Source organism: Apium graveolens, chromosome 2 (genome assembly GCF_009905375.1).
Source record: "Apium graveolens cultivar Ventura chromosome 2, ASM990537v1, whole genome shotgun sequence".
Taxonomy (NCBI): Eukaryota; Viridiplantae; Streptophyta; class Magnoliopsida; order Apiales; family Apiaceae; genus Apium; species Apium graveolens.
This window is the reverse complement of record NC_133648.1, coordinates 15,459,726-15,472,586: the sequence shown is the minus strand read 5'-3', so window position 1 is coordinate 15,472,586 and position 12,861 is coordinate 15,459,726.

Here is a 12,861-nt window from a genome sequence, read left to right as displayed (position 1 = left end):
ATCAATATAAGGAAACTATTGAAAAGATAAGCACATCAATGTTTCACATTCATACAAGCATGGTTGCTGCTAATGAAGAAGTTAGCATATTAACAAAATTAAATGAGAAGCTTGAAAGTGAAAAACAAGAAGTTAAATTGTTGACAGTGGAGCTTGAAGCCTTGAAACAAGAAAATGGTTATCTGAAAAACAAGCTCAAATGTGCAAATGAGATTGAGGTTGTGCTAAGAGAAAAACTGGAGAAAAGTGAAGTAAAGTTGAAGTCAGTACCATTTGCACATTCTCCAGTTTAAAGTTGAGGTTGTGCATCTGAATTGGTTGGTCAGTACCATGAGAAAAACAAACCATGTGCAAATATTGCTATTGGTCTTGATTATTATACTTTAAACAACAAGAAGAAAATTCTGGTGACAGAGGAAAAGCAACAAAGAGTGAAAATGTTCCAGCAATGCTGAAAAATACTAGGTCACTTGTGTTTAAGACTTGTGAGGTAAACTTCAGTGAAGAAAAATTGATTATCAAGCAAGAAATTGCTGATGAGGACAATGAAAAGAGGAATACCAATTCAATTCAATCTTCCCAAGCTAAAGAAAATCTCATGGACAATCAAAGTACCAAGACTCCTGTCAAAGAAACCAAGACTGAAGATGCAAGAAAGAAGAAGAAAAATAGAAATGAAAGAATGGGGATAAACAAAAGCAATGATCTGACTTATGTTGCAGATGTTCCTGGAAAGAAGTATGAAAAATATGGTTATGCATATCATCTAACTTACCTTTTTAAAAAGGGTGTTAGTAAGCCAACTGAAGGAGCCTGCAAATACAATGAAGCAGATTTAAATGATCTGTACTCATTTTGTGATAAGTTTGACTGCATCCCTTGTAACTTGAAAGTGATGAAGAGTTGCCACAAACTGAGAGTAGACCTTAAAAAATCAAAAATTGAGTCTACATCAGAAAGGGATAGTGTACAACGATCATTGAATTTTATTTTATCTGAAATAAATCAATCTAATTCTGCTAAATCAGTTAACAAGAAGAAAGTACCCAACACTGCTTGGGTCACTAAACACACCTGAATCTCATTGTGTGCAGGGCAAAGTGAAGAAAGTCATATAGATCATTGACAGTGGATATTCCAGACATATGACAGGTGATAAGGCCCTGCTATCACAGTTTGAGGAGAAAGATGGCCCATTGGTAACCTCTGGAGACAACAGCAAGGGATTCACAATGGGATATGGCAAGATAATTTCTGAAAATATTGTCATTGATGATGTAGCACTGGTAGATGGTCTTGAGGTGAATCTTCTCAGTGTTGGCCAATTTGCAGACAAAGGCTTTGAAGTTTTATTCAACAAATAAGAATGCACCTTTATCAGCAAGAAAACTGGTGAAATTGCTCTGAAAGGAGCAAGGAAAGGAAGCTTGTTTGTTGCAGACTTGGACTCAACAAATAAGGATGCTATTTGCTGCTTCTACACCAAGGCATCAGAAGAACAAAGCAAGCTATGGCATAAGAAGCTGTCTCACTTGAATTTCAAGGCAATTAACAACTTAGTCAAAAAGGACTTTTATCCAGGCCGATCCGGGCTTTTTTATATCCGACTTTTATCCGGGCTTTTTTATATACGGACTTTTATCCGATTTTTTTGGGTTTCGGGAAGGGCCGGATTTTTGAGAAAAAGGAGGCTCATTTAAGGTCCGCGGGCCAGGCCGAATCAGTCGGGCTTTTCGGGCTTTTTTCTAGATCGGATTTCGGGTTTCAGATTTTTTGAATATCTCTAGATACGCGCGGCAATATATTTAATTACGTTAACAAGCGGGATCATTTATTTGACATTTGATACTATAAATTAAATTTATCTGTTATATATTGCATAATCATTAACATAATCATGTTTAACGCGGAAATATAAATTTTTGATATATATCTTCTATATAATAGTATACAAAAAAAATTATTTTGACACGTAAAAATGGTAATTGGCTTAAAATATGGATGTCATGTTTTATTTTATATAAACAATTATAATAATTAATATAAAAATATTAATTAAGTAATATTTATAAAAATAAATAAATAAAATGGTTGAGTTCAAATGACCTTTTTTTGCCCATACATCTATTGTAAAAGTATTTAGAAACTATTTGGATCATAAATTTTAACCAATGAACAAAAATGATATTTCAATAAATATGTATCATATTTATCTCCCATTCGCCGTTAACAGGGATGAAATCTTACGATACAAACGATCCTTTAAACTTATTATGAATTATATTTAGATGATTACAATTTAAATTCAAGTACGAGCCAAGAGGTAGTAGTTCATTTTCTATTTTTGTTTGCTAAAAAAAATTGTTGTAACTAACAAAATCGGCCTTTGATCAATGAAAAAGCGAGTTTAGAATCGTCAATGTAGCACTTAACTATATTGAAGACAAAGAATATAATATATTTTAAATATTTTAAATCGTTCATTTTCTAACAAAATTAATAAAATATATATTATATTTATAGAACGAGATTACCCGCTATATACAAGGATTGATATATTATTATTTATAATTCTAATTAACTTACCCGCGCGTTTTATAATTTTTTATTTTTAAATTACTAGAAATATTGAAAATTAATTTTATTATTTTAAAATAATTTGATAACAATATTAATAGTTATTTAAAAAATTGTGACAATTTACATGAGTAATTAGTTTGAAGAATACTCTTTCTGTCATCATGTTTTCTATTGACGCATAACAAGTTTTTCTTCCATCAGGATTCATGGTTATATGTCTCTGAGTAAGAATATTTTCAATGACAGCTCCAACTTTCTTCCTATTAACTTATTGTCGTCTGAAATTTATGTATGTAGGAACATATGATCCAAAATAACATTGACCGTCATCCAGTATCATTCTTCTGATATTGGCAAGAGTCATGTTTGACCATAACCTTGAAGTTTTATCTTTAACTCTTAGCAAATAGTGAATATGTTTCAATTCAGTTGTATACATGATCATTAGTTCATCAAGTGAAAGAACTTGAATTTGATCTTTGTGCAATAAGAGTAAGATCTTTTGTTTAGATTCAGAACCATCATGTTTTTCAAGAATAATCTTCACAGTTTCAAGTCTTTCCAGATGATCAACAGTTACTTCCAGACCAGGACTATCAACAAGTGTGAAGTTCAGCAACTTTAAATTGACAAGTTTAGCTTCATGATGTCATATTCCAGCTCTTGTAAATGGTTCAATCAACTTAAGATTCTTAACTTGTACTAACCAAGACTTCTTATCTCTCAGGGTATTAGAACCAGGTAAACCATCCATCTTTATTCCTCCAGGAAACAAAACGGCAAAATATTTATCTCTATTTATTTTCAACCTGTTTGTATGATCAGTTGGGGATTTGTCCCGATTGAGTATCTTTCAAGTTATTAATGAAATCTGCTTTAAATTTGACAAAAAAAATTACATTTTACAAAAATAAATCCTTCGATTTTGGATAACAATAAAAATTAGGGGAATTAGTTTCTAAATCAAAATTCAATCTAAATATGTTCTTCGTTAATTTACTTTACAAACACTTAACATACCATTTTGTGAAGGTTAAAAACTATATATCTATATATTTTTTTTCAAAAGTACACCAAAAATATAATTATTATATACGGTTACTTTTTAAAATTTCTTGCAAATATGTCTCCGCCTAAAAATGCAAATTCAACTTGTAAGGTAGCATTTTGCTAACTAAGAAAATCATATATGTTTAACTTTTAAATTAAAATAAAAAATTATTGCTTAAAATAAATTTACAACACTAGTCAACCAAAAAGAAATTTCAAAAAATGTTAAATTTTCAATTTAATATAGAAGTTCAAAAACTGTACCTTCGTATTACTTTTAAGACTAAACACATATTAAGGAAGAGGAAGGAGAAGACGAAAAAAAATACACCAGAACGCCGGTTAATATTGTGTGCCGTTTTTGAAAAATATTGAATGCATGTGCTACTTTTATAAATTAAACGTGAAAATATGCTAAAAATGTGACGGAGTCCCGGACGGTATGATACTTTTATCTTATTTTTGTTTGATTTTTGAATAATTTTGTTAAAATTTAAAATATAATAACCGAATTATATTAAAATAAATGAGAACCGTCTAAGTAAATTTTGAAAGCTAGATTTTAAGTTTCAAAAATGGACAGATAACGACTAATAATTAGTAACTAGATGATTTAGAAATAATTAAAATGTATTTTACAAAACTCTATATAATAATTAAATTAAATTAAATTCTATTTGATAACAAATAATGTTGAAATTTAAAATTCAGTTTTGAAATTTTATTAGTTACCAAACAATATCATGATTCAATTTTAAGAATTGAATTCTTGAATTTGGAATAAATTATGCTATTCACACGCTACCCAGAAAAAATTGAACTTCTGGGAAATCTCGATGTAAAAAGAGAGTGGGGTCAAAAGTGAGAGAGGCGGCAGTATGATAGTCGGTTTTGTCGAACAATTTTTAATATATTTAGGGATTTTTGTTCGCGCTACGTGCTTATTAAATTTTAATTTATTTTAAAAATATTTTAAATTATATAATTTCATTTATATATTTTGTTATTAATTTATGATTAATTCAATTTAGATAGGTGTTTCTATTTTGTTTATGTTTCATTTTATATCGTTCACTTTTTCAGTCAATAAATATTATTTACACAGTTTTTTGAGTTTATAAATATTGTTTAAGTTTTTCACATATATATTTTTCTACATATATTGCTTAAATATATGAAATCGAAATCAGTTTTTGTCAATTACTCCTCTAACTGTATTTCTGTATATAAATCTTAAATATAAAAAAATAGTTCAATATTACTTGGCGTCGCCTTACGGCGACCCCTCGCAGTTTAAGTTTTGGAAAATTGAAAAAATGTAAATACTCAATATAAATTATAGTGGGTCTCATATAATAATTTGAAAATAGAGATTTTGGCATATTTATTATTTATTTCTCACGTACTTGATCGGTTAAGTTAAAAATAAAATATGGTGATATTTCTTACGCCACTTTTTGATTTGGAAACGGAAAAAATATTTGCCTTGTAAGAAGGAATAAATTTTTTTTTATGAACACAGATCACCTAGAAGGTGTTATACCCAAAAATTGGTATAAACAATATTCAGATTTGAGATTGATAAAATAGGCAAAATTGAAGAAGAAACGCCTAAAATTGAGGAATAGTTAAAATTATCTTTCTATAAAAGAAAAGAGGGCGCGCCCAATGTATAAGCAGGACGCGCCCTATGGTGAAAATGGTTGATGGAAAGTTGCAGTTGTCTATGCATGGGAGGCGCGCCCAATTACTGAAGAAAGGGTGAGGAATTCCTTGATTGAATTCTTTCATATAGTGAGCCTTAGGGCGCACCCTAAATGAAGAAAAGGCCTTTGTGAAAACTCCAACATGACTGCTTGGCCAAGTTCTGGAAAGGATTCAAGGAAGACGGGGATTATTATTACTAACCTATTTGATGCAGGTACTCTATTGAAGAACTCTAAGCCCGTAGAAGATGGGGATCTCTGACTCACGAGTGTGCCTGTAGAAGACGGGGATTATTATTACTAACCTATTTGCTTGGCCAAGTCCTGGTTGTAGAAGACGGTTTCTAGTGGGTTTCCTACTGGGTCTCGGGACAAGAAATCTAAGTCCGTTAGGTTTCTTGTTCCCCAAGAACTACGTTGGCTTAATTCCATATAAATAGGGATACGTAGTCAAATTGCAAGGGGTCAGAAGCGAGAGCGCAAAGGAGCCACCACTAACCCTAAGTAATCTCCGCCACCACCAAATACTGTTCATCTTTTCCAACGAATACTGTTCATCGAATCCATCAATTACTGTTCACGTTTCCGACAAAGAACCACCGTCACAGATCTTGTTTTCAGCTACGAACCTCAAATTTTGTTGTTTTCAAATTCTTCCGTCAACAGAAGGCTAGAACTGTAAGGTAACGCTGAACGCTCAAAGGCAATTACCTTCTTCCTCCAACCATATTTTTCAAGAAATATCTAATAATTCATTTTTCGTTAACTTTTTTGTCACGCTTTAGCTGCAAGCATATATGACACAAATATTAGACATATTTTCACTCAAAATTTTTATTTAAAATAGAATGGAAATATTTTATCTCTAAATTACTTACTTCCTCTCCTTTTAAAAACTCATCAACACAGCTTTATCGTTTCGATAAGAGTAATGGTTGGAAGTGCAAAATTTTCAAGACAAGTAAAATTTAATCAAAATGGTGAAACATAAATTTTGGACTATGTAAGGTTAGGCAGATTTAACAAATGGTTTGTTGTAAATATGGGTTCATGAATGCGCATTACAAAAATCATGTTCATATTTGCAGAGGGGCTGATAAAAAATAAGAGATGAGTTTAATTATCGGTAATTTAAATGATAAAAAAGATAAGTATTTTGATCAAGCATGGCGGTTACCGTATCATCATTAATGGTCCTCAGTTTTGCATTCATGATTATGGATCTGTAACTTTCGATTAAAGGGTTTTATCGGATAGTTAGTGAAAATGAACTCGATTAATTTTTGTAAACATCCAAAAAAATTAAAAGTAGGTCATATGAAAATGAATTATCACGGAAGGAGTAAAATTCTATGAAAATTATTTTTTTGTTGTAGATCTTGAAAAGCACTTATATTTTACAAATAAAATTTTGCATAAAAATATTACAAAATGTATTATTTTAAGAATTATATTCTGTAAAAAATTATATTTTATTCAAAATCTTAAATATCATACATGTACTATATGTATAGCATTACAAAATATTTTATTTTATGAATAATGTTTAGTTTCCGGAACATACATATTCTACTTATTAAACTTAAAGGATCATATTTGTAGAACATACTTCACAAAATAATATATTTATAGTGTTTTTATTAGGGAATATATATGTTCTCCGAGTTTTCCGATAAATAGTGTTCTCCGTAGAATTTTACTCATCACAAAAAAGGTCTTTTATTGTTTGAAAAAAGATGATCCTCTAACTTTTTCACACATTTTAATATTTTTGAATTAGATATTTAAAAGTAATACATTTTTTTATGATGTATAAAAATATAAAATTGAGAATTTTATATAAAAAGAGAAATTAAAATATATTATTTCTAAATATTTTAAGTATGCGTGTTAAAATGTGTGGGACGGGGGAGGATAACAATGTCAGCACGCCAAGGATCGTTTGTGGAAAGTTGCAAGTAAACAAAGGAAAGCGGTTAGACAAGGTCAGCTATCCTAAATGTTTTGAGTTGCTCCACTTCACTACTTCATTTGTATCATTGAATTTTTTAGGGTTGGGCTTGGGTATAAAAATTTGAGAATAGGTAAAAAAAGCAGGGGATATTGGTGATTGTAGTTGATTTATATATTATAAAATTTTATATTTCCTGGAACATAGAGAATTGAGAGGACACAATTTTTGAAGAAAAAAAATTGAGAGATATTTAAAAAAAAGTGTAAAGAAATGAATAAAATATAATAAGAGAGTATAATTTAAATAATTTTTCTATTATAAGCACTTGATAAACACAGAAAGTGAGAAATTTAAAACATTTTGATTCGTGAAATTTTTGTAAATATTACAAGAAGTGGAACCACAAGGGGTCTGGGGGTCATCTGCCCACCAAAACTTTTTGTGGCGTCCTATGATAAATAAGCAAAGTTGGAATATTTATTTTCTTTGATTCTTTTCGCCCATCCAAATTTTCACTAAATATTATATACTTTTCTGCATATTTTTAAATACAGTTTATTTTGATCTTTAAAAATTAAGTGTGAATTGATTATGGTCGAGGATATATATATAGGGTTTTACTCCATTGAGAACCTTTTTTGAGTGAGATATGAGATCTAATCTTAATCATAAAAAATTAAATCTATTTTTAATCTAGACTGCTCATTTAAAATTTAATAATCTTCTCCAACATTCATCTCTTCCATCTTCTTCTTTCTACTTACCACCCACCACCACCTCCAACAACCAACAACCACCATTTTTGGCCGCCACCACCACCGGTGATCACCACCACCACCTCCGACGACCACCAGAAAATCACCAACGTCAAATAAAAAATCACCACCGTCAAATAAAAATCACCACCGGAAAATCAAAAATCACCCCCCAAAAATGAAAAATCACCGTCGTCCAACAAAAATCACCACACTCAGCCAATATTTCTCTCTGCCAGATCCAACCACCAGCTTCATTCATCACCCCCGACAACCAACATCATAACAAAATCACCACAAATAAACTATAAACAACAAATAAACTATAAACACCACAACCATCACACCACCTCCTACAAAATCACCAAAATCAACACAACCATCATAAAACTCAACAAAACTTAATGGAAATAACTCGATCAACAATATAGAAACACCAAGTAATTACCAGGTTGTATAAAATCATAAACACTGAATGAAAATATGAGAAAAATCAAATCGTGTTACTAGATTTAGATGAGAGTTCAATTAATCGGAGTTTCATCGGAAAAAATCGGGTCGGAGTTTCGAGAGCGTGTCTTAGAGTGTTTTGGCAGCGGAAATGGCGGAGCAAGTGGTGACAGAATAGGTGGAGTGGTGTTTGGCGGAGTTAGTGGAGTAGAGGAAGAGGGGGAGAGGGAGGGAGAGAGAGATGATGACGACGATGAACAGATTTGCGCTTACAGCTGGCGGAGTGCGGCGGCGAACGGCGGAAGACGGCGGCGTGAGTTTGGGCAACGGAGGTAGTGGGTGCAGGCAGGTGGTTATGGTGGGTAGAGAGAAAATAGGGTAGAGGTGAGAGATGAAGTAAAAAAATATATATTTTATAATATTAAATATGTGACTATGATTTAATTTGGATAAATAATGTATGACTGAGATTAGATCTCAGTTCTCATATTAGTGGGAGTTCTCATTTGAGCAAATCCCTATATACATATTAGTGGGGCCTTGTTTGGGCTTTGCATTTTATTTTAAAGTTCACTAGGGGATTAAGATCACCTGCCGTTTATATAATTGTCCGCTAAACAATTTTTTTAGAACATCAATTTTGATAAATAAATGCATAACTAATTTTTTTTTGTCATTTTCATTAACGTAAGAAATGCAAATTAATGATTAATATTTAATTTATGTCAATTTTCAAATAAAAAATTTGTAATACTACTGAAAATTGGTGAATTTAATGGTATAGTTATTAATAAAACAAACACATATTTAATAATTATTTTACTGAATTTTTTTATAAAAAATAGCCACAAATTCACCCCTCCTATCGTCATTTTCTGATTCCACCCGTGTCTATTACTATCATAAAAAAAACAACTATTTAAAATAAATTAAAATTTTAACTTTCCACATAGTCACATGATAAAAAAATTCCGTAAATTAAAATGCAATTTTTATTGAATCGTCATCATCTGCCATAAACGTAACTCTATTACGTGCCCCTCTTCCATTTGCTTCTGCTTTGACAAATTCTGTATCTTCCCGTGGGACCCTTTTGGCTGTATTCCTTGTCCTTGTCTTAAAGAAAGAGCATGGGTAATCGTGCTGATAATAGAGCTTGTTCTCCAAGAAACTTATTTACTGATCCTCAATAAGTCAAATCACATATACGGAGAACCCGAGTGGAGTAATGCTTTTTACACTCAAAGTACAAGCACACTTAAACTTTACCTTTTTAATCCCTTCGTCTTACAATACTTTTGTCTTTTTAATTTTTTTACGCTTATTTTAAAAGTATTACTTTTAGCCACACAATTTCACTTATATTTATTATATAAACTAACTTAAAATTCGTGCGATACATGGATGCACAATTTTTTTTAATATTATATAATTTAAAAGAAGTGAATTGAATTCTTAAATATGTTTTCTTTTTACTTTTTAAATGATATGATTTCATGATATTTATATTAATACACATATATGTTCATAATTGTTTTATAACAGTTAAACATATTTACTCCTTTCATCCCTAATTATATGACCATTTTGATTTTTTGGGAGTAAAATCGACCAAATTTTGACTCAAAATTAAAATTATCGATTTATTATTTTTAAAATTTGAAAGTTACACTTTAAAGTATACTAAATGTATTTTTCATGAAAATTTTTCTTAACTATTTTTTTCAATTACATGATACGTATAAATTTCAGTCAAAATTTGGTTGTGTTGACTGGTCAAAAGTCAAAATAGACATGTATTTAGGTATGGAGAAAGTAAAGAAATAGTCTCGGCACCGGGGGGGAAATATTATTATAGTGATATTATAGTTTTGTGAGAGTAAAAATACAATATCTTCATTATGTTGAAACTTTAACAAAAATATTATTTTATAGATATTAATAGTTAATCAACTATAAGAGTTGTTTGAAAAAAAACAATAGCACCGATTGAACATATAGTTTTATTGATAATTTTAGGTGTGTTTTAAAAATAAGAGAATTTTTTTAATTAAAAATTAATGTTTGGTTCTTACCAATAAGATACGAATTATGTTAGTCGGATATTAATTGGATTTATCCCGGATAGGTGGTGTACATTATTTTATTTTAGCCAGAGGCTAATTACTCCAACAAAGTTTAACTAATTTTTTTTAGATTAGTTTTAATTGTTTTCTATCCGGATCAATAAGATAATTTTATTTTCGTCCACGATAAATAGTATATATGATTTTGTTTTATTTAGTCGAATTATTGATTATAATTTTGTGTTTATTTGGATCAATTGTATAATTTTTTTTTATCTTACATGACTAATTAATATATTATTTTATTTATCCCAATTCAATAGTATAACTATTTTAGCCGGATCAGTAATATTATATTTAGGTTTAAATTGATTTTAATCTGAAGTATGAATTAGAATAATATAAAACTAAATATGAATTGGAATTTATATTTGGTAGAAAAAGTTGATTTTAGTATAAATAATAGTGATATAGAGTTCGATATGAAATATAATTTAAATTGATAGAAGAAGTACTTCAATATGAGTGAGAATTTAAAGCAGGTAAGAGAAGTTGACTTTAATATCAATAATAATGATATAGAGTTCGATATGAAATATAATTTAAACTGGTAGAATAAATTGACTTGAATATTAGTTAGAATTAAAATTGACCGGTAGAATGACAAACCAATTAGAATTAAAATAATTAATTAAGGGTAATTAAGTAATTTCGGTAAGTACCGGCCGACTACCAAACTTTTAATTTTTCTTATTTTTTTAACTTTTTTTATGTTAAAAAAATGTTCCTTGCATTTAATAATATCTTAATAGTCATTAATTACATCTTTTAATTATGTATTAAGTTTACTTTATTTTTTACCTATATAAAAATTTAGTAAAGTTGCTTTTTGTCGTTATAATTAATATTTCAAAATAAATTATTAATTATTAATATAATAATAATAATTTTAAGGTGAAATGACGATAAAATAATTTATATTGTGTTCATTAAGATCAATGACATTTACTTTGAGATAAGTATAGGTTAGCCGATTTTAATTTTTCAAAAAATCGTTTCTCGGTGTTAGTGAACGATCCGTAATAAGTTATGAAATTAGATTTTTTGGTTTACATGTAGAATTTCTATACAATTAAAATAGACATGCTATTAGTTTTATATAAGAATAAATAATATCTGACCAATTCTTTCAAATTTAATCAACAAGGCCATTTACTCCTATTAAATTTAACTAACACGACCTTGATCGATTAAATCAATCGAGAAATTGTATAATTTTTATTTCATTATATTAAACCTAAATAAATTAATATGTTATTTAAATAAACTCTTAAACTAATACTAAACATGTATATTATTAGATGGGTGTCGGTTTTTAAAATTTTCTTAGTTATATTTAAAATATGTAATTTTTGATTGAAAGGATAACGTTCATTTGTTAATCACTATTAAGTGATATTTATTTTTTGTATTGAGCATGTCCATTATACTTCTTATTTTATTTTAGGTTGTAGATTTTCATATATCTTATTAGATTTTATAAATAAATAATTTGTGTTTAATTCTCAGAATTTTAACTTTTAGCTATTATATATATATATGCTGTGATGAAGAATATTGAAGCTATCAGTATGATTGATCAGACAAGTAAGAGAGGATTTCGGTAGACTTCTTTCATTTCCTAATTTACTTGTGAAACAGTTTTTATCCAAATTTTGTTATCAGCGAACATACTCAAGTGTCGCGAGGGCGATAATATCTTACTATCCTGAAATTCCCGCTGAAACATATACTGAAACACCCCGCTGATAAGGGAAAAATAGCACGAACTATTGATTTTTTGCCTTCTTTCATGCGAAAGTTGACCAACTTCTTGATCAGTCCTATCTCGCCTTAGTATCAGTGGTTAAAGTATTGGTGAGCTATTGTTCATTCTGAAAACACGTCTTGATATTAAATATGCTTAAAAGGTTCCGAAAGAAAAGCATTTCAAATAATCTAATTATAAGTTTTGATACTCTCTCTAAGAGATGATGGTCTTCCTCTGATGTCTCCAAGTCGCCATAAAATAAATAGACGAAGCGGTCAATAGAAGTCTGTTCTCGCCTAAAGACTAGTTGTCCAAAGAAGCTATTAAGGAGGTAATTCATTGCTTGAAATATATTATAAGTAATATTAAATACAAAAACTATACAAACATTTCAATTATATTTTAATTTATTTTTAGATTTTTTAAAATTTGTGAAAATATAAATTAGTAAACTATCAATTGTGGTCAAACTTTAGTAAGTCTGATTTTT